This window comes from Glycine soja, chromosome 5, assembly GCF_004193775.1.
Source record: "Glycine soja cultivar W05 chromosome 5, ASM419377v2, whole genome shotgun sequence".
Taxonomy (NCBI): Eukaryota; Viridiplantae; Streptophyta; class Magnoliopsida; order Fabales; family Fabaceae; genus Glycine; species Glycine soja.
In genome coordinates this window covers 19,290,028-19,314,606 of record NC_041006.1, presented here as the reverse complement: position 1 = coordinate 19,314,606, position 24,579 = coordinate 19,290,028, and the positions used below count along the sequence as shown (strand labels likewise).

General features: G+C 39.1%; 2 non-coding genes across 2 annotated transcripts; both read right to left on the bottom strand.

Moving 5' to 3' along the window:
• Nucleotides 1-14,896: 14,896 nt before the first annotated feature.
• LOC114413919 lies at nt 14,897-15,003 on the bottom strand. The gene has a single exon (XR_003667059.1). It is a non-coding gene; the product is annotated as a small nucleolar RNA R71 (small nucleolar RNA).
• Nucleotides 15,004-23,888: 8,885 nt separating this feature from the next.
• Nucleotides 23,889-23,995, bottom strand: LOC114413935. Its single transcript, XR_003667074.1, has one exon. It is a non-coding gene; the product is annotated as a small nucleolar RNA R71 (small nucleolar RNA).
• Between the last annotated feature and the right edge of the window lie 584 nt (nt 23,996-24,579).

Here is a 24,579-nt window from a genome sequence, read left to right as displayed (position 1 = left end):
TCCGCTTATCTCCAACTCATGAACTTAGTCGATACAAAGCTATATGATAGCACTTCCATTTTTTTGATTCGGCAATATGATCTATGCTATGATTTATCATTCATGGACGTTGATAAGATCCTTCCATCTAGCAACACCTTAGGATGGCACAGCCCTAAAGTTAATGTCGAGGTTCAAATGAAAAAAGACTTATGGTGGATACCTGGGCACCCCGAGACGAGGAAGGGCGTAGTAAGCAACGAAATGCTTCAGGGAGTTGAAAATAAGGGTAGATTCGGGGATTCCCGATATTGGTCAACCTTTCAAACTGCTGCTGAATCCACGGGCAGGCAAGAGACAACTTGGTGAATTGAAACATCTTAATAGCCAGAGGAAAAGAAAGCAAAAGCAATTCCTGTAGTAGCAGCGAGCGAAATGGGAGCAGCCTAAACCGTGAAAATGAGGTTGTGGGAGAGCTATACAAGTGTTGTGCTACTAGGCGAAGCAGCAGAGAATGCTGCACCCTAGATGGCAAGAGTCTAGTAACCAAAAGCATCACTAGCTTATGCTTTGACCCGAGTAGCATGGGGCACGTGGAATCCCATGTGAATATATAAGGTCCACCTAAGTGGAGGTTCGAACCGACTGATGTTGAAGAATCAAGGATGAGTTATGGTCATGGGTGAAATGCCACTCGAACCTAGAGCTAGCTGGTTCTCCCCGAAATGCGTTGAGGTGCAGTAGTTGACTGGACATTTAGGGATAAAGCACTATTTCGGTGCAGGCCACGAGAGCGGTACCAAATCGAGGCAAACTCTGAATACTAGATGTGTCCTCAAAATAACATGGATCAGGGTCGGTCAGTGAGACAATGGGGGATAAGCTTCATTGTCGAGAGGGAAACAGCCCAGATCACCAGCTAAGGCCCCTAAATGACCACTCAGTGATAAAGGAGGTAGGGGTGCAGAGACAACCAAGAGGTTTGCCTAGAAGCAACCACCATCGGTGCAGGCCGCAAGAGCGATACCAAATCGAGGCAAACTCTGAATACTCAATGTGACCTCAAAATAACATGGGTCAAGATCGGCCAGTGAGACAATGGGGGATAAGCTTCATTGTCGAGAGGGAAACAGCCCAGATCACCAGCTAAGGCCCCTAAATGACCGCTCAATGATAAAGGAGGTAGGGGTGCATAGACAACCAAGAGGTTTGCCTAGAAGCAACCACCCTTGAAAGAGTGCGTAATAGCTCACTGATCGAGCGCTCTTGCACCGAAGATGAACAAGGCTAAGCTATATGCCGAAGCTGTGGGATGTAAAAATGAATCGGTAAAGGAGCATTCCGCCCTAGAGGGAAGGACCCATGCATGCAGTATTGGACAAAGCGGAAGCGAGAATGTCAACTTGAGTAATGCAAACATTGGTGAGAATCCAATGCCTTGAAAACCCAAGAGTTCCTCCGTAAGGTTCGTCCACGGAGGGTGAGTAAGGGCCTAAGATCAAGTAGAAGGGCGTAGTCAATGGACAATAGGTGAATATTCTTGTACTACCCTTTGCTGGTCCCGAGGGATAGAGGAGGCTAGGTATGGTTATCGATTCAAGGACGCAAGGTGCCTTGCTTTTTCAAGGTAATAAGGGGTAGAGAAAATGACTCAAGCCAAAGTTCGAGTACTAGGCATTACAACACTGAAGTAATCCATGCCATACTCCCAGGAAAAGCTCAAACAACCTTCAACAAATGGGAGCTTGATGAAATCCTACCCCGCAAGGGCATTGGATAGAAGACTCCGAGAAGATTGGGCCAGAGATGCAAGAGAAGGCCCTAGGGTTCTCATGAGGGTAGATTTCGGGCCCATAGGCTAAGTATGAGCCCGCTTATCTTTGTACATATTAGATTAAGGTTTCATTATATTTTTTGGCCTTGTATTTAGGGCTCCACAATATAGGTAAGGTACCCTAGAAATATAGGATTTTTCAGCCCTAAAATAGGTGGTATGATGATTGTTTTGAGTGGTGCAACCCTCTTTTGTAAAATCATTTGTGCACCCAACATCTTCATGATTTGTGTACATAGGGACTCATTAGGTAGGTTTTTTCTTATTTTTAGTTTCAATACAAACTTAGGTACTCATATGGGACACCTTAGGTTTGTCATACTTTTTGGTAGGAATTATCAACATGAAAATACAGAAAAAGATATGTTTTATTGCATTACTTTTCTTAATTTTTCAAATAGTGATCAACGGGTTCCCATGAACCCTAAGAGAATAAAGGCCATTCCTGAGTGGCCCGCTCCATCAAGTATAAGAAAAATTTGGGGCTTCCACGACTTAACAAACTCTTACAAAAGGTTTGTCCTATATTTTTCTATACTTGTAGCACCACTCATTGGGTTGGTGAGGAACCATGTTCCTTCATGGGAAGATGCCCAGGAAATGGGTTTTCAGACCTTACCTTACTTTAATATACCAAACACCACTAATACATATGTTTTTGTTCTTTTTACAGGTGTTGAGGAAAAAAGCCTAGAGTTTCAAGAACCTCGGGATTTGAGGTCAAATCCTTTTCAAGGGGGAGGGAATGATGCAATCCTACCTCGCAAGGGCATTGGATAGAAGACTCCAAGAAGGTTGGGCCAGAGATGCAAGAGAAGGCCCTAGGGTTCTCATGAGCCTTAGGGTAGATTTCGGGCCCATGGGCTAAGTATGAGCCCGCTTATCTTTGTACATATTAGATTAAGGTTTCATTATTTTTTGGCCTTGTATTTAGGGCTCCATAATATAGGTAAGGTACCCTAGAAATATAGGATTTTTCAGCCCTTGTATTTTAGTGCACCTAGACTAGTTTTTGTATTAGGGGTAGTTTTGTAATTTCACATGCACTAAGTGAATATTTGATGTGTGTGTTGGGAAATAAATTTAATTGAATTGGTACAAGCCCAATCCAATTAAATTTTAGAGGGGGAGGTGAGCATTTTCTTACTACACCTCATTGTCACATCATATAGTCACACTTTGTGCATGTCCTTCATGCTTTAGATGCCTCATGACACCTAAGCACACTTAGTGGAGAATATTGGAATTGATCTTGGATTAGTGGGCTGAACCATAACTGAAATTCACTAATCATAATTAGTGAAATTTTGGCTCCAAAATTTGGCTCAACAAATTCAATTTCAAATTCAAGTGAAATTTGAATTGAAATTCAAATTTCCCTCCAATTTTGTGCGACACTAGGCTATAAATAAAGGTCATGTGTGTGCATTTTTTTCAACTTTGATCATTTGAAAATTAAACTTCAGATTTCAGAACACAAAATTTTGTGCTCTTCTCTTCCTCTCCCTTCATTCATCTTCTTCTTCCTCTAAGCTCTTATCCATGGCCTCCTATAGTGGTGAGCTTCTTCTTGACTCATCTTCTCCTTGAAGTAGTGTCTCCTCTCTCTCTTCCTTCTCCATTCTGCTGCCATTCATCATCTAAGAAGCAAAGGAATTCATTGATGAAGAAGATCCTAGGCCTACAAGCTCCAATGGAGCTTACATCATGTGGTATCAGAGCATCATCATCTAGGTGATGTTCTTTTGCTTCCTCTATCTTTTTGTACGGTGAATTCTCTTTAATTCCTTGTTCTTCATCTCATTCTCCATGTATATCCTCCATTGTCTTGTGGTTTGGTTCTGTTTAGAGTAGATTAAAAAAAATAAATCGATTAAATCTTTGATCTACACTTGTTCTTGCATTTCTATGGTTCAAATTTTGTAGAACTACTCTTGAATCTTGTTTTTGTGTTGATTTTAGGTTCAATCAATTTTCATTCATAATATTCTTGTGCTGAAACTTTAGATCTAAATTTTCTTCCAAAATATTGATTAGAAAAAAAAAACACAAAAATCTAAGTGCAAATCACTTAATCCATGTTGTCTTAGAGTCATGTTTAGTCGTAATTGTCACATTATGCTCTAAGTTTGTGTTGAATTTTTATTTTGTTTATTGAATTCTAGATACATTTGTTCATGTATTATTGTCATTCTTAGCCTCTCTTTTGAATTTTGAGTCTAATTCATGCATGTTATTTAGTTCATAACATGTTCTAAATCAATTCCTAGAAGTAGTCTTGTTGTTGAACTCTTTTTAGTTTTCTAAGATTCCTACATGATGCCTATGATGAAGTTGAGTTGTGGTGCTGAGTTGTGGCTGGATTTGTGAATCAAATAAGTCTTAAGCTCTCTTGAATTGTGTTATTCAAGATAATTGAGCATAATCAAATACAAATTGTAACTATCCAAGCCTTAAGCAACATAAACACTACTCTTGATTTCTAGGTGGAAATCGCTGGTGCTGGCAGCTTGAACATACCAACTTGTATAAATTACTGGGAATTGGTCACTACGTTTTTTGAGCTTTTTACTGAATTTTCTAGACATCTGGAAAAAAAATTATAAAAAAAGAAAAAAGTGATTTGGATTAAAGGGAAAAATAAGAAAAATCACACAAGTTGGCAAAAAAATCAGTGTCCACGAAAAAAAAGGTGAAAGGGAAGTGTGCTTGTTGTTTTGGCTCAAAATTTGTTCTATAATTTGTGCCTATTTTATACCAATCCTAGTTCTGAAATTTAAATTGAAAATTATTTTGAAAAAAAGTGCCAAAAATAGAGGTTTCTTGAGTCTTTTTTTTTAGTTTTTCTACTCTACTCTAGAGTCATTCTAGGTTTCTCTTTGAGTCCTAGCTTGCTTTTGTGTACTTTTCATTGCTTTAATTGTTGAATAATCCTTGAAAATTTGTCTTGTTAAAACTCTATTGGTTTATCTTTCATTTCATTTTTTTTTGGCCTTTGGTTATTGCTTGTTTGTGAGTTGCCATGTAGGGAATTGGAATGGAGGATTGGTGCCATCCCTTGAAGAATTTGAGTCAAGAAGCAAGGGGAAAACCACCTTAAGAGCTATTGGACAAAGAAGCACTCCAAATTGAGTGAATCACCAAAGAGAGAACAACCACCAAAATTGAGGACCTTTTTGTAATTTTGTAATTGACAATTTACTTACTTTCATTGCTTTCAAATTTTGTAACAAAAAGGCCTTTCATTGGAAGTAAGGTTGAAGCCTCCAATAGGTCACCCTACTTCCATTTGTGTGTAATAATTTTAGGCAATTTTCCCTTAGGATTGTGAGTGTTTTTTTGGGAACCTTAAAGGTGGTCATCCAAACACTCTTAGGATTCGCCTAGTTTACATTTCTTGCTTACTTTCATAGATTATTTCCTTTACCTTCCATTGTTAAACCGCCTAGATAGCTTGCCTTTTACCAATTAGTTTTTACCTTATCTTTCACACCTCTTTTAGTGTTTATTTTTGCCTAGTTTCAACCATAGCTTCTTCTACCTTTTTTTTTCAAACCTCCAACAAGAAAGAACCACAACTTAGGAACCAATATGAGTCTTCATTCTTCATATAGTGTTAATGGTGAGGGTTCTACTCCTAAGGACCCCTTGTATAAGATATTAGATGAGTTGAGATCCCTTAAGTTGTGGAAAGAAAAACAAGAGAGAAAAGAAAAAGGAAAAAAAGAGTGGAAGAAATAAGTCAAGATGAAAAAGAGAAAATAAGGGAAGAAGAAAGAAGGAAAATACTAAAAGAGTTAAGAAAAGAAAAACATGCCTCCTATAGTAGTCATAACTCTTGCAAGAGCCTAAGTGAAGAACTTCGTGACTATTATGAAGGAAGGCATAGGTCACATATTAGATCTCACTCCCATAGGAGAGAAAAGGAAAGAAAGCCTCAAGAGGCTAACATGAACCTCCCATACTTCCATGGGAAGGACAATGTAGAGGCTAACTTAGATTGGGAAATAAGGGTAGAGCAACAACTTAAAAGGAAGTCTACTTCAAAATCTTATGGCTCTCACTTTTATCCAAAGAAAGACCAAGGTCAAGGCATCTTATGGGTGACACCTTCTAAGCCCAAAGATGATAAGGGGAAGACAATAGAAAAGCAACCCCTTAAGGCTAGTATGCAAGAGAAGACTAGCTCCATGAAGTGCTTTAAATGTCTTGGAAGAGGACACATTACTTCTCAATTCCCCACCAAGAAAACCATGATTATGAGGGGCCAAGACATTTATAGTAGCCAAGATGAGGCTACTACTTCACCTTCCTCTAGTAAAAGTGAAGAAGCAAAAAGGGAAGAATCTAGTGAAGAGATATACCCCAAGAAGAAGGACAACTTTAATGGTTAAGGAGGAGTGTAAGGAGGTAAGTGTCTGCTCCAAGAGGTTAGCTAAGAAGGAAAGGCATTTTGAAATAAAAACAAATATTAAAGAAATTTCCCCTCTTAGACAACCTCCACATTTTCTCCTTTGTAAAAAGACACTTGTTAGCATTGCCACACCTCTTAGGCATGAGTTTATTCCTCAAGTAAAGGAGTTTTTGGATGAGGGTTTGGTTCACAAGAGTTTAAATCCTTGTGCTTTGTTGGTGCCCAAAATAGGTATTATTAGGCACCAAATCCCTAAAATAGGTGGTATGATGATTGTTTTGAGTGGTGCAACCCTCTTTTGTAAAATCACTTGTGCACCCAACATCTTCATGATTTGTGTACATAGGGACTCATTAGGTAGGTTTTTTCTTATTTTTAGTTTCAATACAAACTTAGGTACTCATATGGGACACCTTAGGTTTGTCATACTTTTTGGTAGGAATTATCAACATGAAAATACAGAAAAAGGTATGTTTTATTGCATTACTTTTCTTAATTTTTTAAATAGTGATCAACGGGTTCCCATGAACCCTAAGAGAATAAAGGTCATTCCTGAGTGGCCCGCTCCATCAAGTATAAGAAAAATTTGGGGCTTCCACGACTTAACAAACTCTTACAAAAAGGTTTGTCCTATATTTTTCTATACTTGTAGCACCACTCATTGGGTTGGTGAGGAACCATGTTCCTTCATGGGAAGATGCCCAGGAAATGGGTTTTCAGACCTTACCTTACTTCAATATACCAAACACCACTAATACATATGTTTTTGTTCTTTTTACAGGTGTTGAGGAAAAAAGCCTAGAGTTTCAAGAACCTCGGGATTTGAGGTCAAATCCTTTTCAAGGGGGAGGGAATGATGCAATCCTACCTCGCAAGGGCATTGGATAGAAGACTCCAAGAAGGTTGGGCCAGAGATGCAAGAGAAGGCCCTAGGGTTCTCATGAGCCTTAGGGTAGATTTTGGGCCCATGGGCTAAGTATGAGCCCGCTTATCTTTGTACATATTAGATTAAGGTTTCATTATTTTTTGGCCTTGTATTTAGGGCTCCATAATATAGGTAAGGTACCCTAGAAATATAGGATTTTTCAGCCCTTGTATTTTAGTGCACCTAGACTAGTTTTTGTATTAGGGGTAGTTTTGTAATTTCACATGCACTAAGTGAATATTTGATGTGTGTGTTGGGAAATAAATTTAATTGAATTGGTACAAGCCCAATCCAATTAAATTTTAGAGGGGGAGGTGAGCATTTTCTTACTACACCTCATTGTCACATCATATAGTCACACTTTGTGCATGTCCTTCATGCTTTAGATGCCTCATGACACCTAAGCACACTTAGTGGAGAATATTGGAATTGATCTTGGATTAGTGGGCTGAACCATAACTGAAATTCACTAATCATAATTAGTGAAATTTTGGCTCCAAAATTTGGCTCAACAAATTCAATTTCAAATTCAAGTGAAATTTGAATTGAAATTCAAATTTCCCTCCAATTTTGTGCGACACTAGGCTATAAATAAAGGTCATGTGTGTGCATTTTTTTCAACTTTGATCATTTGAAAATTAAACTTCATATTTCAGAGCTCTTTTTAGAGCACAAAATTTCGTGCTCTTCTCTTCCTCTCCCTTCATTCATCTCCTTCTTCCTCCAAGCTCTTATCCATGGCCTCCTATGGTGGTGAGCTTCTTCTAGACTCATCTTCTCCTTGAAGTGGTGTCTCCTCTCTCTCTTCCTTCTCCATTCTGCTACCATTCATCTTCCAAGAAGCAAAGGAATCCATTGGTGAAGAAGATCCTCGGCCTACAAGCTCCAATGGAGCTTACATCAGTACTTGTACCCGAAATTGGCACAGGTGGGTAGGTAGAGAATACCTAAGGGTGCGAGACAACTTTCTCTAAGGAACTTGAAAAATAGCCCTGTAACTTCGGGAGAAGGGGTGCCTCCTCACAAAGGGGTCGTAGTGACTAGGCCCGGGCGACTGTTTACCAAAAACACAGGTCTTCTCAAAGTCGTAAGACCATGTATGGGGGCTGATGCTTGCCCAGTGCCCGAAGGTCAAGGAAGTTGGTGACCTGATGACAGGGGAGCCAACGACCGAGGCCCTAGTGAACAGAAATCGTAATTATAACGATCCTAAGGTAGCAAAATTCCTTATCGGGTAAGTTTCAACCCGCATGAAAGGTGTAACGATCTGGGCACTATTTCTTGGGATTGGCTTTGGGCTTTTCCTGTGCAACTTAGGTGGAGGGCAAAGAAGGCCTCCTTCTGGGGGGGAAGAGCTATTAGTGAGATACCACTCTAGAAGAGTTAGAATTCTAACCTTGTGCGAGGACCTACGGGCTGAGGGACAGTCTCAAGTAGACAAAGGCCTTCCAAAAGGTAACGGACGCGTGCAAAGGTTTCCTCGGGCCAGACAGAGATTGTCCCTTGAGTGCAAAGGCAGAAGGGAGCTTGACTGCAAGACCCACCCGTCGAGCAGGGAGGAAAGTCGGCCTTAGTGATCCGACAATGCCGAGTGGAAGGACTGCCGCTCAACAGATAAAAGTTACTCCAAGGATAACAGGCTAATCATCCCTAAGAGCTCACATCGATGGGAAGGTTTGGCACCTCGATGTCGTCTCTTTGCCACCTGGGGCTATAGTATGTTCCAAGGGTTGGGTTGTTCGCCCATTAAAGCGATACGTGAGCTGGGTTCAAAACGTCGTGAGACAGTTCGGTCCATATCCAATGTGGGCGTTAGAGCATTGAGAGGAATTTTCCCTAGTACGAGAGGACTGGGAAGGATACACCTCTAGTGTGCCAGTTATTGTGCCCACGATAAACGTTGGGTAGCCAAGTGCATAGCAGATAATTGCTGAAAGCATCTAAGTAGTAAACCTACCCCAAGATGAGTGCTCTCTTATTCCGACTTCCTTAGAGCCTCCGGTAGCACAGTTGAGACAACGATGGTGATGCAATCCTACCCCCAAAGGGTATTGGATAGAAGACTCCAAGAGGATTGGGCTAGAGCTGCTAAAAAAGGCCCTAGGGTTCTCATGAACCTAAGGGTAGATTTTTCAAGCCCATGGGCTAAGTATGAGCCCGCCTATCTTTGTAAATATTAGAATAGGTTTTTCCTTCGTTTGGGCCTTGTATTTTCGCCATTCTAGTAGTATATGGTTTTAGCCTTGTATTTTGAGGCATTTTGAGTAGTCTTTGTAGTAGGGACTTTTTTGTATTTTCATGTATTTTGTCATGGAGGTGAGCTTAGCTATTATAGGGGGTGTGTAGCTAAGCTCTAGCTTCTCATCTCATGGAGGTGAGCTTAGCTATTAGAGAGGTGTGTGTAGCTAAGCTCTAGCTTCTTTAGGAATCTTCTCAAGGAAGCTTCTCAAGGAGGTGAGCTTAGTTATTAGAGGGGTGTGTGTAGCTAAGCTCTAGCTTCTCAAGGAAGTTTTCTCAAAGAAGCTTCTCAAGGAAGTTTTCTCAAGAAAGCTTCTCAAGGAAGTTACCTAGTCTATAAATAGAAGCATGTGTAACACTTATTGTAACTTTGATGAATGAAAGTCTTATGAGACACACTTCAAAGTTCCACTTCTCTCCCTCTTTTATTCCTTCAATTTCGTGCTCCCCCCTCTCTCTTTCTTTTCCTCCATTAAAGCATCCTCTTCAAGCTTCTTATCCAAGGTACATTCTTGGTGGTGAAACTCCTTCTTCCATGGCTTATTCCCTAGTGGATGGTGCCTCCCCTCTCCTTTTCTCCTTTGCCTTCCGCTGCATCTCCATGGTGAAAAATCACCATTGAAGGACCTCATTGAAGCTCGAAGATCCAGCCTCCATAGAAGCTCCACAAGCAAGCTTCCATCAAGTGGTAATCAGAGCACAAGAGCTTCAAGTAGGTGCTCCTTAAACCTTCATAATTTTTAGCTTTACCTTCTCCTCCATTGTTGTTTCTTCATTTTGCTCCATGTATCTCCTCACATGTCTTGTGTTAAATGTTTTTAACATGATTCTTTAGAGTTTCCACCGATTAATCTTGCTATAGAAGCTAGATTTGATTTTCTATGGTTCAAATTTCTTGTCTTGTTCTTGAACCATGAATTGTGTTGAGTTTAGGTTCCTTTGAGTTTTGTCTTGCTATTTTTTTTGTGGCTGAAACCTAAACCATAAAATTCTTACAAAAACATTAAAGTAGAAGAAAACCTCAAAAATCTAGAGTGACTTGTTCACCTATTTTAGTTTTGTCATAGAAGTCATATCTAGTCATGAAACTTGTAACATAAGATTTCATATGTTGTGCTGAATTTTATTTTTCTTGTTTCTTTGTCTAACTCATTTGTTCATGAGTTTATGAAATTCTTTTAGCCTATTATTTGATTTGAGTCAAATCTTTGCATGTTAATTAGTCCTTAACATGTTCATGCAAAATTCATAGAGAGTCTTTGATTGTGATCCTTTTCTTGAACTTTTAGGTTTCCTTATGATTGGTATCTAGTTTTAGGCTTAACTCTATCATGTATACATTGTTGACTCTATGTCCTACATGCTTTATATTAATGTCATGTGTAGAAGCAAGGCTTCATGGTGAATGTGATTCAAAGGTGTTTTGATGATAACAATAATGACAACAAAAGATGATGACAAAGGTGATGAACAAAAAGCTCAAAGATCAAAGAACAACTCAAGTGAATCAAGAACAAGTCAAGAGTTCAAGAATCAAGAAGAATTCAAGACTCAAGAAGAAATCCAAGAATCAAGAATCAAGATTCAAGATCTCAAGAATCAAGATCAAGATTCAAGAATGAAGAAAAGACCCAATCAAGATAAGTATTAAAATGTTTTTTCAAAACTTTGAATAGCACATGAGTTTTTGACAAAACCTTTACCAAAGAGTTTTTACTCTCTAGTAATCGATTACCATATTGTTGTAATCGATTACCAGTAGCAAAATGAGTTTGAAAAAGTTTTCAAACAGAATTTACAACGTTCCAATTATTTTCAAAAGGCTATAATCGATTACAATGTTTTGGTAATCGATTACCAGTGCCCTTGAACGTTGAAATTCAAATTTAAATGTGAAGAGTCACATCCTTTCACTCAAAAGCTTTGTGTAATCGATTACACTTATTTGGTAATCGATTACCAGTGACTGTTTCTGATAAATCAAAAGATGTAACTCTTCAAAAAGGTTTTGATTTTTTCAAATTGGTTTTAAAGTTTTTCTAAAAGTTATAACTCTTCTAAATGGTCTTCTTGACCAGACATGAAGAGTCTATAAAAGCAAGGCTTTGTTTTTCATTTCAATCTTCTTGAACACTTATTTCATACAATCCTTTACAAGCCTTGAATCTCTTTGAACTTCTTCTTCTTCTTTGTACCAAAAGCTTTCTGAAGTTTTCTGGTTTTCCAAACCTTGAAAACTTGTGCTATTCATCTTTTCATTCTCTTCTCCCTTTGCTTGTAAAAGGATTTTTACAAGGTTGAAAGAAATCTCAAGGACCGCAGGTCGCTTGGGGACTGGATGTAGGCACGGGTTGTTGCCAAACCAGTATAAAAACTCTTGTGTGTTTGTTTCCTTCTTCCCTACTCTTTTACTTTCCGCTGTGCATTTAATTTCCACTTTTACTTTCTGTTAAGTTTCTCTTCTACTCCTCATTCTCTTAACAATTTAGTAAAAGCCTTAAAAGAGTAATTTTTTAATTGGTAAAGGTTTAGGAATAATTAATTCAACCCCCCCTTCTTAATTATTCTGAGGCCACTCGATCCAACATCATGCTTATGTTCTATAAGACATTTTTGAGAATCAAATGATACTAGATAGCCTTTGTCACATAATTGATTAACACTAAGCAGGCTGTTCTTAAGACCCTCAACAAGTAGAACATTTTCAATGGAGTTTGAAGAATTTGTACCTATTTTACCAACTCCAAGGATTCTACCTTTGTTTTTGTCACCATATGTTACATGCCCGCTTTTCTTGGGACAGATATGTGTAAACTTTGATGCATCTCCAGTCATATGTTTTGAACATCCGCTATCTATGTACCACTCCTTCCTCAAAGACACCTACATAATCAAGTTTTTGACTTAGGTACTGATGTGCCATCATTTTCTTCTATTTTCTAAACCCTTTTTGCACCATTTTAATTACTGATTGGTCTTAATTGTCAATTAATCAGGCAGTTTTATTATTTGGGCTCATTTAGCTAATTTGATGTTTTTAATCTAATTTCAGGAATTAATGAAACATTGGGCTTAATCCGGATTTTGGTTATGGACTTGAAGAGGGCAAATAAAGCAGCGCTTACCTTAGTTAATTTCTAATTAGGAAATTTCGCAATTTTATTTTATGTTGTTCAGTGTTTATTTCGTTTTGGGCCAGAGTATTGTAATAGGGCCCAGTGACTTTGAGTGACTCTTTTTAAATAGAGGCCTTGGGATTCGTGCAAGGCATTCTGTTATGCTATTTTCATTATTCAGAGCTTTGGTTTTAGGTTTTCACGTTTTTCTATTCCCTTGTTACGGTTTTCGTTCTTAATGCAAATTTCCGTTTTCTGCTTCTAATTACGAGTTCATTCTTGCTTCTTCTTCTACTTTCATTTATGTTTCTGTCTCATTTACGTTTCTGCTCATTTACGTTTCTGCTTCATGTTTTATTTGCATTTTCTGTTTGAATCCATGGAAGGCTAGATTTTCTGGTGTTGTTTCCTTTTGAGGACGAAGCCCAACTCTCTTTGAGGTTTCTCTTGTAATGTGGTTTCCTGGCAGTTTTCCCTTCACCAGTTATTCCAATTTCGTGAATATTAATCAGTGCACGCTTCGTGTTCGATTAATTGCCTCTGAGCCTAACTTGCGTTCATGCTTAATGGACGAAGGGCTAACTGGTGTATGTGGTGCCTAATCACTTATTGAAAACCCTAAGTAGATTTTCGCTTAGTAAATTGAAATAGGGTTGGATTAAGTGGTTGACTGTTAGGGACGAATTTTCCATAACCTAGGATAAGAGAATGGCTTCTGAATCAGAGGAAACAACCCGTTTTTAATATTAGTATTTTCGTATTCCAGTTTACTTGTTCTGCTCTTTAATTACCAAACAACCAAACCCCCCCCCCCAATCGTTACTGTTACCGCAAGTATATTATGAACATTTGGTTTGTCACTGCTCGTTGGGAAACGACCTAGGATCACTTCCTAGTTACTGCATTTTCATGTTTATTTGATTCGGGTACGGCCTTGATCAAATTTGGCGCCGTTGCCGGGGAGCAGTGTCCAAAGGTTCATAATAGCTAGCTAGTGTTGTGTGTTTAATCCTTTCGTGTTTTATGTTTAATTGTTAGTATTGTGTTAGTATGTGTGTTAGTGTTGTTTAGTGTCCTGGTATTTTGTTTAATGTGTGTTCTGTTTCAGTTTTCCCATTAAGCGCTTCCCCTGTTTCAGTTTTGGGTGTTTTGCGACGGACTTAGCGACCATTTCTGCTTGCGGCAAACCAGAGTAGTAGTAGAAATCCCTTAGCGACGGATTTTAGCGACCACCCATGCTGAATTATTTGTGATTTTTTGTTTTAGTAGCTAGGGTTGTTATTTTTGGCTGAAGTTTTTTGTGGTAACTTCTTTTAATCCATATTTTGTGGAAAAAATAGCTAGAGCCTTTAGTTTGGTCAGATTTGAAAGTTCCAAAAAACTAGCAAATTTTGTGTTTGTCAAAACTTCAAACGACCATAACTTTTGCTTCGGTTATCAGAATCACAATTATTATATATGCATTTGGGGTAGAAAAAAATTTCCTACGCCATGGCAGCTGGCCATAGGCTGGCTGAGGTCTCCATCGTCCAAAAAAAGCGATTCTGTCAAAAGTTTTTTATTTTTCAAGTTTTATTCACTTATTTTTCTTAACCTACCAATTTTAGCTTTCATAGTTAGACTTTGAATTTTTGTCTGAAATTTTTTGTGCTATCTTGTCATCATTTTATAAGGTTTCTCACAAAATTTCAAGTCATTTGGATATCATTTGAGGGTAGCTGTAGTTCAAACCTACACCTTTATTTACATGACAAGGCAACTAGTTGTGTGCATGCTGAATGTAGTGTATGACTAGAGGCAATCCATCTGACTTACAACCCTTTGATCCTGAGATAGATAGGACATTTCATAGATTAGTTAGGCATCATTTTATACCTTTTGATCATTCTGAGCATTCCATAACTGGTGAATCTGTGCATTCTGTTATTGGTGATTTTGAACATCCTGATCTTGAGCATTATAATTTTGAGCATTCTGATTCTGAGCATTCTGATTTTGCACATTCTGAGAACATGGCACAACCTCCACCCCGTGAGAGGACTCTAAGGGAAATGGCTGCACCTGATTTCACCTACGAAAGCTTGTGCATCCAATACCCTGATGAGGATGTCCCATATGTTCTTAAAACTGGACTGATTCATTTGCTTCCAAAGTTTCATGGCCTTGCAGGTGAAGACGCGCACAAACATTTGAAAGAATTTCACATTGTCTGCTCCACCATGAAACCCCCAGATGTCCAAGAGGATCACATATTTCTGAAGGCTTTTCCTCATTCATTAGAGGGAGTGGCAAAGGACTGGCTGTATTACCTTGCTCCAAGGTCCATCACGAGCTGGGATGACCTTAAGAGAGTATTCTTAGAAAACATTTTCCCTACTTCCAAGACCACAGCCATCAGGAAAGATATCTCAGGTATTAGACAACTCAGTGGAGAGAGCCTGTATGAGTATTGGGAGAGATTTAAGAAACTATATGCCAGTTGCCCCCACCATCAGATTTCAGAACAACTTCTTCTCCAATATTTTTATGAAGGACTCAGTAATATGGAGAGAAGTATGATAGATGCTGCCAGTGGTGGAGCCCTTGGAGACATGACTCCTGCTGAAGCCAGAAATTTAATTGAGAAGATGGCTTCCAACTCCCAACAGTTTAGCGCTAGAAATGATGCCATAGTCATTAGAGGAGTGCATGAGGTAGCTACAAACCCATCTGCATCATCTGAAACTAAGAAGCTTGAAGGAAAACTGGATGCATTGGTTAACTTGGTAACCCAGCTGGCCTTGAATCAGAAATTTGTATCTGTCGCAAGGGTTTGTGGTTTGTGCTCCTCTGCTGACCACCATACAGACCTTTGCCCTTCCATGCAGCAACCTGGAGCAATTGAGCAGCCTGAAGCTTATGCTGCAAATATTTACAATAGACCTCCTCAACCTCAGCAGCAAAATCAACCTCAGCAGAACAATTATGACCTCTCCAGCAACACATACAACCCTGGATGGAGGAATCACCCTAACCTCAGATGGTCCAGCCCTCATCAACAACAACAGCAGCCTGCTCCTTCCTTCCAAAATGCTGCTGGCCCAAGCAGACCATACATTCCTCCACCAATCCAACAACAGCAACAACCCCAGAAACATCCAACAGTTGAGGCCCCTCCACAACCTTCCCTCGAAGAACTTGTGAGGCAAATGACTATGCAGAACATGCAGTTTCAGCAAGAGACCAGAGCCTCCATTCAGAGCTTAACCAATCAGATGGGACAATTGGCTACCCAATTGAATCAACAACAGTCCCAGAATTCTGACAAGCTGCCTTCTCAAGCTGTCCAAAATCCCAAAAATGTCAGTGCCATTTCATTGAGGTCGGGAAAGCAGTGTCAAGGACCTCCACCCGTAGCACCTTCCTCATCTGCAAATGAACCTGCCAAACTTCACTCTACTCCAGAAAAAGGTGATGACAAAAATTTACCTAACAATTTCTGTGCAGGTGAATCTTCTTCCACAGGTAATTCTGATTTGCAGAAGCAGCACATTCCCCCTCTTCCATTCCCTCCAAGAGCAGTTTCCAACAAAAAAATGGAAGAGGCAAAGAAAGAGATCTTGGAAACGTTTAGAAAAGTAGAGGTAAACATACCTCTGTTGGATGCAATAAAGAAAATTCCAAGATATGCCAAATTCTTGAAGGAGCTGTGCACTAATAAGCGGAAGCTTAAAGGAAGTGAACGAATTAGCATGGGCAGAAATGTCTCCGCATTGATTGGTAAATTTGTTCCTCAAATTCCTGAAAAACGCAAAGATCCAGGTACATTTAGCATACCTTGTATTATGGGGAATAGTAAGTTTGACAATGCCATGCTAGATTTAGGAGCTTTTGTTAGTGTTATGCCTCTATCTATTTTTAATTCTCTATCTCTAGGTCCCTTGCAGTCAACTGATGTGGTAATTCATTTAGCTAATAAAAGTGTTGCCTATCCTGTTGGTTTCATAGAAGATGTCTTAGTTAGAGTTGGTGAACTGATTTTCCCTGTTGATTTTTATATCTTGAATATGGAAGATGAATTTTCTCAAGGATCAGTTCCCATCATTCTAGGAAGACCCTTTATGAAAACTTCTAGAACTAAGATAGATGTTTATGCAGGCACACTGTCTATGGAATATGGTGACATAACTGTTCATTTTAATATTCTGGATGCTATGAAATACCCATCTGAAGATCTTTCTGTATTTCGTGCTGAAATAATTGACCATGTTGTTGATGAATACATCACTGATCTTTATTCTAATCTGCATGCTTCTCACTCTTCATGCATTGAGTCTGAAATCGTACTTGATCATATGTCTAAATTTGATGCTGAGAGTGAATCTGAGAGTGATATTGATTGCATGTCTGGTGGTGGTGTTTTACCTCTCGAGATTGATTTTATAGAGTCAGATAGGACTAACCATGTTTCAGGAAGTACACATACCTCTGACTTTCTTTATGAGGTAAAGGCTGAGAAACCATCTCCTTCTACCACTATCCAGCCGACCACACCAGAATTGAAGCCTCTGCCATCAAATTTAAAATATGCATACTTGGATGATAGCAAGAGTTTTCCAGTGATCATATCTGCCTCCCTTGCTTATGAGCAAGAGGAGAAGTTGTTGTCAATTCTCAAGAAGCATAAGAAGGCTATAGGCTGGACCCTGGCGGACATTCCTGGTATCAGCCCATACACATGTATGCATCGAATAAATTTAGAGGATGGAGCTAAACCAGTAAGACAGCCACAGAGAAGACTCAACCCGGTGATTCTTGATGTAGTGAAGAAGGAGATAACCAAGCTTTTGCAAGCTGGAATCATTTATCCTATCTCCGACAGCCAATGGGTGAGTCCCGTCCAGGTAGTCCCGAAGAAGACTGGCCTCACAGTGATCAGAAATGAGAAGGAGGAGCTGATTCCAACTCGGTTGCAAAACAGTTGGAGAGTCTGCATTGACTATAGGAGGCTGAACCAGGTTACCAAAAAGGACCATTTTCCCCTGCCATTCATTGACCAAATGCTTGAACGCCTGGCAGGTAAATCCCACTACTGTTTCCTTGATGGTTTTTCTGGTTATATGCAAATTACTATTGATCCTGAGGATCAGGAAAAGACCACATTCACCTGCCCCTTCGGCACTTTTGCTTATAGGAGGATGCCTTTCGGCCTGTGCAATGCCCCTGGTACCTTCCAGCGGTGCATGATTAGTATTTTCAGTGATTTTTTAGAAAATTGCATAGAGGTGTTTATGGATGATTTCACTGTATATGGATCCTCTTTTCTTGGTCATGCAGGATTCTAAAGGCGCTTTATAAGAGATTTTAGCAAAGTAGCCCTTCCACTGTCCAACTTGTTGCAAAAAGAGGTGGAGTTTGACTTTAATGACAGATGCAAAGAGGCTTTTGATTGCCTCAAAAGAGCGTTGACTACCACCCCCATCATCCAGGCACTCGATTGGACAGCCCCTTTTGAGCTTATGTGTGATGCAACAAATTATGCATTGGGGACTGTCCTTGCTCAGAAAATTGATAAATTGCCCAGGGTGATATATTATGCTTCTAGGACTTTAGATGCTGCCCAAGCGAATTATACTACTACTGAGAAAGAGCTTCTAGCCATAGTTTTTGCTCTTGAAAAATTTCGATCTTATTTGCTTGGTACTCGCATTATTGTTTATACTGACCATGCAGCTCTAAAGTACTTGTTGAAGAAGGCTGATTCTAAGCCTAGGTTGATCCGATGGATGCTCTGGCTCTAAGAGTTTGACTTGGAGATCCGTGATAGGAGCGGAGCACAAAATCTAGTTGTTGATCATTTGAGTCGGATCGAACGTGTATCTGATGCAGATTCACCCATTCGGGATGATTTCCCAGATTATCATTTGTATATACTGTATAGTATTTCTGACTCTCTTTCTACTCCCTGGTTTTCTAACATTGTCAATTATTTAGTTGCCTCTGTTTTTCCTCCCTTAGCATCTAAGGCCCAAAAAGATAAAATTAAAAGTGATGCTAAGCATTTTATTTGGGATGACCCCTACTTGTGGAAATTGTGCAGTGATTAGGTAATTAGACGATGCATTCCAGATCATGAGACTGACTCAGTCCTGCAGTTCTGTCATTCTTCCGCACCGGGAGGTCATCTAGGTGTTCAAAGGACAGCTCGCAAAGTGCTTGATTGTGGTTTTTATTGGCCCACCATCTTTAAAGATGCGTGGAAGATCTGCAGCACTTGTGAGCAGTGTCAAAGAACAGGAAATACACTTACATGGCGACAACAAATGCCTCAGCAACCTATGCTATTCTGTGAAGTGTTTGATGTTTGGGGTATAGATTTCATGGGCCCTTTTCCTGTCTCTTTTGGTTATGTTTACATTCTCCTTGCAGTTGACTATGTTTCAAAATGGGTGGAAGCCAAGCCCACTAGAACTAATGATGCTAAAGTTGTTACAGACTTTGTCAGGTCTAATCTGTTTTGCAGGTTTGGAGTACCTAAAGCAATTGTTAGTGATCAAGGAACCCATTTTTGCAACAGGACAATGCATGCCCTGCTTAAAAAGTACGGGGTGGTACACAGGGTATCCACACCATACCACCCCCAGACCAATGGACAGGCAGAAATTTCTAACCGGGAAATCAAGCAAATTTTAGAGAAGATTGTGCAGCCAAGCAGGAAAGATTGGAGTACCAGGCTTGATGATGCTCTCAGGGCACATCGGACTACCTACAAAGCACCCATAGGAATGTCTCCTTATCGGGTTGTCTTTGGAAAGGCATGTCATCTTCCAGTGGAAATTGAGCACAAAGCTTACTGGGCAGTGAAGACTTGCAACTTCTCTATGGATCAAGCTGGTGAGGAAAGAAAGTTGCAACTGAGTGAGTTAGATGAAATCCGCCTAGAAGCCTACGAGAATGCCAAGTTCTACAAAGAAAAGACTAAGAAGTTCCATGATAGCATGATAGTTAAAAAGGACTTCATGGTTGGGCAAAAAGTGTTATTGTATAATTCTAGGCCTGGACTCATGAGTGGTAAGTTGAGGTCTAAATGGATTGGTCCTTTTGTTGTTACTAATGTTTTTCCTTATGGTACAATTGAGATCAAAAGCGACTCCACAAACAAGAGCTTCAAGGTCAACGGACATCGACTTAAGCCATTCCTCACGAACCCTTCTTTAGTGGACGTAGTGGTGGAAGAGACTTCCTTACTCCACCCTACTCTTCCTCCACCATGACTTAGGGAGTTTTTCTTTTCCTACCTCCTTCTTTGCTTTTATTACACTTGTCCGATTCTCTTTGATGATTTAATTGTTTTTAATCTTTTAATTGTGCTACATTGAGGACAATGTGTTGTTTAAGTATGGGGGGGAGTATTCTTTGGTTTTGCTAGTTTTGTTGGTTTTGTTAATTTGTTAGTTGTGTTAATTTGTTAATGTTGCTAGTTTTGTCGGATTTTTAGTTTAATATTTTGGGTCAATTTTGTGTGCATGTACGACTTTGCATGTTTTTCTTTGAATTATAGGATATGTTCAAGAAATGGGTAATTGTTTTGAAAATAAAAGTTCTTGACATTTTGTGACTTGAAATCCTTGATTCTCCTCTACATGTCATGATAGTTTTGAAAGCTCAATTTGAAAGTGATGAGTTTACCTTTGTGAGAATTTGAGCCATCCATCATCATAATCATTTGGTGTGTTTTGCCCCATTGATTGCTTGCACAATAGCCTTGGCTTGATTCTTGTTGATGCTTCCTAATTCACATGCATATTTGGAAATGATTGAGGCAATTTTGTTCTTATAAGCTTCTAGCCAAATGGACTTACCTTGAATTAATTCCTTTGATAGCCCTTTTGAGCCTTGTTTCCCTTTCCTTGTTTTGAAGCTCACTACAAGCCTTAAATGAAAAACCATGATATCACCATATCTTTAAGGAATTTTGGAGCTTTGGAATTGTTTTGGGAATAAGTGTGGGGGGTTTTTTGTTTCATTGGATAACTTGTTTTGTTGGCTATGCTCCGTGATGTATTTTGGGCCATACTTGATGTACATTGTATATTGGTTAAATGTTGGACATGCTGAATGAAATGTTGTTTCTCAAAGGCTATAGAGTAAAAAAAAATTGAAAAAAAAAAGAAGAAAAAGAAAAGCAATAAAGTTGAGTGAATAAGATCTTAAATGGCACAAGAATGATGAAACTCTTGGTTCTACTCTTTATGTTTAATTTTTATCTTTACTTCTTTTTATTTTCTTATTTTTTTCTTAATATGCACTTATTCCCCATTGCTCCTCTATTCCTTTGGGATTTAGCCACTTATTCCATATTTCTCCATACCTTGTCCTTGGCCCCATTACAACCTTAAAAGACCTTTTGATCCTCATGTGCTTGTGTTTATGGGTTGATTGTCAATTTTAGAATCTTGCCAAGTTTATGTGGTGTTTGCTTTCATGGGTGCTTTGAGGGTAAATAGTAGCCTAGACACTTGAGAGATAGAGTGTATATCTTGTGAGGCTTTATCACTTTTCATTCTTGAGCTGATTAACTATTTTGCCATAATTGGGTTGCTTGGATGATTTTCATAAATGTCTTGACTTTTTGGATCTCCTTATGTTAGATGTTACTCATTCCTTTCATTCCTTGATGTTCATTGAGAAATATGTGAATGTTTTTGTCTGTCTCTCTTTGATATCCTTGGATTTTGTTCTTTGTTTCATTTTGCCCAAGAGTGCAAAAGGCTAAGTATGGGGGGTTTTGATGTGCCATCATTTTCTTCTATTTTCTAAATCCTTTTTGCACCATTTTAATTACTAATTGGTCTTAATTGTCAATTAATCAGGCAGTTTTATTATTTGGGCTCATTTAGCTAATTTGATGTTTTTAATCTAATTTCAGGAATTAATGAAACATTGGGCTTAATCCGGATTTTGGTTATGGACTTGAAGAGGGCAAATAAAGCAGCGCTTACCTTAGTTAATTTCTAATTAGGAAATTTTGCAATTTTATTTTATGTTGTTCAGTGTTTATTTCGTTTTGGGCCAGAGTATTGTAATAGGGCCCAGTGACTTTGAGTGACTCTTTTTAAATAGCAGCCTTGGGATTCGTGCAAGGCATTCTGTTATGCTATTTTCATTATTCAGAGCTTTGGTTTTAGGTTTTCACGTTTTTATGTTCCCTTGTTACGGTTTTCGTTCTTAATGCAAATTTTCGTTTTCTGCTTCTAATCACGAGTTCATTCTTGCTTCTTCTTCTACTTTCATTTACGTTTCTGTCACATTTACGTTTCTGTTCATTTACGTTTCTATTCATTTACGTTTCTGCTTCATGTTTCATTTGCATTTTCTGTTTGAATCCATGGAAGGCTAGATTTTCTGGTGTTGTTTCCTTTTGAGGACGAAGCCCAACTCTCTTTGAGGTTTCGCTTGTAATGTGGTTTCCTGGCAGTTTTCCCTTCACCAGTTATCCCAATTTCGTGAATATTAATCAGTGCACGCTTCGTGTTCGATTAATTGCCTCTGAGCCTAACTTGCATTCATGCTTAATGGACGAAGGGCTAACTGGTGTATGTGTTGCCTAATCATGTATTGAAAACCCTAAGTTGATTTTTGCTTAGTAAATTGAAATAGGGTTGGATTAATTGGTTGACTGTTAGGGACGAATTCTCCATAACCCAGGATAAGAGAATGGCTTCTGAATCAGAGGAAACAACCCGTTTTTGATATTAGTAGTTTCGTATTCCAGTTTACTTGTTCTGCTCTTTAATTACCAAACAACCAACCCCCCCCCCCAATCGTTACTGTTACCGCAAGTATATTATGAACATTTGGTTTGTCATTGCTCGTTGGGAAACGACCTAGGATCACTTCCTAGTTACTGCATTTTCATGTTTATTTGATTCGGGTACGGCCTCGATCAAATTTGGCGCCATTGTCGGGGAGCAGTGTCCAAAGGTTCATAATAGCTAGTGTCGTGTTAGTGTTTAATTATTTCGTGTTTTATGTTTAATTGTTAGTGTTATGTTAGTATGTGTGTTAGTGTTGTTTAGTGTCCTGGTATTTTGTTTAGTGTGTGTTTTGTTTTAGTTTTTCTGTTAAGCGCTTCCCCTGTTTCAGTTTTGGGTGTTTTGCTGTGAATAGTATTTTGTGACGGACTTAGCGACCACTTTTGCTTGCGGCAAAACAGAGTAGTAGTAGAAATCATGTAGTGACGGATTTTAGCGACCACCCTTGCTGAATTATTTGAGATTTTTTGTTTTAGTAGCTAGAGTTGTTATTTTTGGCTAAATTTTTTTGTGGTAACTTCTTTTAATCTATATTTTGTGGGAAAAATAGCTAGAGCCTTTAGTTTGGTCAGATTTGAGAGTTCCAAAAAAACAGCATATTTTGTTTCTGTCAAAACTTCAAACGGCCATATCTTTTGCTCCGGTTATCAGAATCGCAATTATTATATATGTATTTGGGGTAGAAAAAAATTTCCTATGCCGTGGCAGCCCTCCATAGGCTGGCTGAGGTCTCCATCATCCAAAAAAAAAGTAATTCTGTCAAAATTTTTTTATTTTTCAAGTTTTATTCACTTATTTTTCTCAACCTAGCATTTTTAGCTTCCATAGTTAGACTTTGAATTTTTGTTTGAAATTCTATGTGCTATCTTCTCATCATTTTATAAGGTTTCTCACAAAATTTCAAGTTATTTGGATATCATTTGAGGGTAGCTGTATTTCAAACCTACACCTTTATTTACATGACAAGGCAACTAGTTGTGTGCATGCTGAATGTAGTGTATGACTAGAGGCAATCCATCTGACTTACAACCCTTTGATCCTAAGATAGATAGGACATTTCATACATTAGTTAGGCATCATTTTATACCTTTTGCTCATCCTGAGCATTCCATTACTAGTGAATTTGTGTATTCTATTATTGGTGATTTTGAACATCCTGATTTTGAGCATTATAATTTTGAGCATTCTGATTTTGAACATTCTGAGAACATGGCACAACCTCCACCCCGTGAGAGGAATCTAAGGGAGATGGCTGCACCTGATTTCACCTACGAAAGCTTGTGCATCCAATACCCTGATGAGGATGTCCCATATGTTCTTAAAACTGGACTAATCCATTTGCTTCCAAAGTTTCATGGCCTTGCAGGTAAAGACCCGCACAAACATCTGAAAGAATTTCATATTGTCTGCTCCACCGTGAAACCCCTAGATGTCCAAGAGGATCACATGTTTCTGAAGGCTTTTCCTCATTCTTTATAGGGAGTGGCAAAGGACTGGCAGTATTACCTTGCTCCAAAGTCCATCACGAGCTGGGATGACCTTAAGAGAGTATTCTTAGAAAAAAAAATTCCATGCTTCCAGGACCACGGCCATCAGGAAGGATATCTCAGGTATTAGACAACTCAGTGGAGAGAGCCTATATGAATACTGGGAGAGATTTAAAAAACTATGTGCCAGTTGCCCTCACCATCAGATTTCGGAGCAGCTACTTCTCCAATATTTTTATGAAGGACTCAGTAACATGGAGAGAAGTATGATAGATGCTGCCAGTGGTGGAGCCCTTGGAGACATGACTCCTGCTGAAGCCAGAAACTTGATTGAGAAGATGGCTTCCAACTCCCAGCAGTTTAGCGCCAGAAATGATGCCATAGTCATTAGAGGAGTGCATGAGGTAGCTACAAACTCATCTGCATCATCTGAAACTAAGAAGCTTGAAGGCAAACTAGATGCATTGGTTAACTTGGTGACCCAGCTGGCCTTGAATCAGAAATCTGTACCTGTCGCAATAGTCTGTGGTTTATGCTCCTCTGCTGACCACCATACAGACCTCTGCCCTTCCATGCAACAACCTGGAGCAATTGAGCAGCCTGAAGCTTATGCTGCAAACATTTACAATAGACGTCCTCAACCTCAGTAGCAAAATCAACCACAACAGAACAATTATGACTTCTCAAGCAACAGATACAACCCTGGATGGAGGAATCACCCTAATCTCAGATGGTCTAGCCCTCAACAACAACAACAACAGCCTCCTCCTTCCTTCCAAAATGTTGTTAGCC